Here is a 3,391-nt window from a genome sequence, read left to right as displayed (position 1 = left end):
ACGGTACGGCTATCTGTATCGCTGAGGCACGCAAGCCTCCCCACCAACGGCAAGGTCTATGGTTCATGGGGGGAGGTCCTTGACTTTATACAACTAATTTCATTTAGCTCATGTACTTTATTGTTGTTTCACATCGTCATAAGACTCTAAATAAAGAATTTGTGTAACCTGGTCTTAGCTATTAGTTCACTCCACAGTTCTCCTACCTTCCAATAATTGCATCAAGAAGAGAGTTGAAAAATCGAGAGCAGAATTGTTCTAAATTTCAATAGCTTCGTATACTCATCTAATAACACATACAGTGTCTCTTGGCTGCATTAAACGCATCCAATAATTAGCACACAGATTTCTTTATATTCTCAGTGTTATTATTATTGTCTCGAGTGTGGTGTCACTGTAACTGCTAAATATCTCAATTAGCAGTGTGTCTGTTACACCAAAATAACTGACTCATGAGAAACAGAAAGAAGGGAGATCATGATCAGCATGCACTAATCAGAATTTTGGCAGCGTTTCTCTTGAATATTGCGAAGTGTAGGATTTAGAAATATTCGCAAGTGATACTGTCCTCACATGCGTTTCTCTACCTCACTTTATTGCCGTACTTTTAACCCATTACTGGCCAGCATTACATTAATGGTACACGTGACAGAAATGGACTTCCACATATTTTCGGGTAAAAATAACTTCTATAATCTTGTTATACTTGTGTGAAGATTGTAGAACGTATCTTCTTTCATTCTTATGTTGGTGACTGTGAGGAGCAGTCGAATACTGGGAACCACTCGCAAATGTATTTAAACAACTTTTCTACAGCCTGAATCTCATCATACCATGGACTTAGAGTAAGTGTAACTACACTCCTGGAAATGGAAAAAAGAACACATTGACACCGGTGTGTCAGACCCACCATACTTGCTCCGGACACTGCGAGAGGGCTGTACAAGCAATGATCACACGCACGGCACAGCGGACACACCAGGGACCGCGGTGTTGGCCGTCGAATGGCGCTAGCTGCGCAGCATTTGTGCACCGCCACCGTCAGTGTCAGCCAGTTTGCCGTGGCATACGGAGCTCCATCGCAGTCTTTAACACTGGTAGCATGCCACGACAGCGTGGACGTGAACCGTATGTGCAGTTGACGGACTTTGAGCGAGGGCGTATAGTGGACATGCGGGAGGCCGGGTGGACGTACCGCCGAATTGCTCAACACGTGGGGCGTGAGGTCTCCACAGTACATCGATGTTGTCGCCAGTGGTTGGCGGAAGGTGCACGTACCCGTCGACCTGCGACGCACGGATGCACGCCAAGACCGTAGGATCCTACGCAGTGCCGTAGGGGACCGCACAGCCACTTCCCAGCAAATTAGGGACACGGTTGCTCCTGGGGTATCGGCGAGGACCATTCGCAACCGTCTCCATGAAGCTGGGCTACGGTCCCGCACACCGTTAGGCCGTCTTCCGCTCACGCCCCAACATCGTGCAGCCCGCCTCCAGTGGTGTCGCGACAGGCGTGAATGGAGGGACGAATGGAGACGTGTCGTCTTCAGCGATGAGAGTCGCTTCTGCCTTGGTGCCAATGATGGTCGTATGCGTGTTTGGCGCCGTGCAGGTGAGCGCCACAATCAGCGCTGCATACGACCGAGGCACACAGGGCCAACACCCGGCATCATGGTGTGGGGAGCGATCTCCTACACTGGCCGTACACCTCTGGTGATCGTCGAGGGGACACTGAATAGTGCACGGTGGATCCAAACCGTCATCGAACCCATCGTTCTACCATTCCTAGACCGGCAAGGGAACTTGCTGTTCCAACAGGACAATGCACGTCCGCATGTATCCCGTGCCACCCAACGTGCTCTAGAAGGTGTAAGTCAAGTACCCTGGCCAGCAAGATCTCCGGATCTGTCCCCCATTGAGCATGTTTGGGACTGGATGAAGCGTCGTCTCACGCGGTCTGCACGTCCAGCACGAACGCCGGTCCAACTGAGGCGCCAGGTGGAAATGGCATGGAAAGCCGTTCCACAGGACTACATCCAGCATCTCTACGATCGTCTCCATGGGAGAATAGCAGCCTGCATTGCTGCGAAAGGTGGATATACACTGTACTAGTGCCGACATTGTGCATGGTCTGTTGCCTGTGTCTATGTGCCTGTGGTTCTGTCAGTGTGATCATGTGATGTATCTGACCCCGGGATTGTGTCAATAAAGTTTCCCCTTCCTGGGACAATGAATTCACGGTGTTCTTATTTCAATTTCCAGGAGTGTATTACAATCATTTTCAGTTCAAATTGGGAAAACTGTTCCTTAATGAACTAACAGCCACACGATGTGTATTTCCATTCATGCAACAAAATTTTTATCATCTACATCTACATCCACATATATACTCCGCTAGCCACCAAGCGGTGTGTGGCGGAGGGCACAGTTCACGCCAAAGTCATATTCCCCCCTCCCCCCCCCCCCCTCTGTTCCACTCGCGGATCAGGGCATATGCTAATCTTTCTGCCTTACATAAAGTAACACTAAGTCCTAACAAGACCACTTTATTAATTTTTACGCTTTATTCTATTATGCTAATTGGTGTGTTAATTTTCTTAGAGAATAAGTTTTTTGGGGCACTGGTGAGAGAAAATTGTATCCCCCAAAACCGCCCCATTCCTAAAAAGAAGGAAATAGTGAAAGATGAGTTGGTCTGTTTCTGTGCAAATGACATGACCGCTCCGTTTTTTCTTCAGTATCATATAAAAATCCAGCAACTAACGTTAAAAGATATTTTCAGCACTCAAGGAACACACAACAAATTCCTTCAGTTGTCCATTCTGCCGAAATACGAGGACATGGGTGGAACTGGTCGAATGGATCAAAATATGAGTCAGTACACGATAAATACGCGCAACTGGAAATAGTACTGGGATCTCTGCAGTTGGTTATTGAAGACCACTGTACACAATGACCGAATACTCTATCGCAAAAGTGGAAATACTACCGCTTATGTAAATTTTTGAACAGAAGTTGTGCGGGTATGACTGAGGAGGTATGCGACCCCGTCGAAAAAATCCTGGCGAAGACCGTACTCCATTACTGTAATCGATGACCTCCAGATTGATGGAACTCAAGAGAAGTGAATGTATGGTAATAATCTGTAAGGCATCAATGCAGGAAAAGTAGTGTGGGATTATGTGCTGACTGTATTGTTGCCTAACCATACCAAGCAATTTGTTGATTTTGTTTTTGATTTCTAATTTACACACATGACTAATTTATCTCTTTCAGTGTGTTTTCCTCTCCGAATATAGCACTGTACCCACACATTTTATAAAACTGGATGTACTGAACATATGTTTGTATCACCTCTCCTCCTAAACCACTGGACCCAACTTCGTTCACAT

The sequence above is a fragment of the Schistocerca gregaria genome, chromosome 3, assembly GCF_023897955.1.
Source record: "Schistocerca gregaria isolate iqSchGreg1 chromosome 3, iqSchGreg1.2, whole genome shotgun sequence".
Classification (NCBI taxonomy): Eukaryota; Metazoa; Arthropoda; class Insecta; order Orthoptera; family Acrididae; genus Schistocerca; species Schistocerca gregaria.
Note: the sequence above shows the minus strand (reverse complement) of the source record.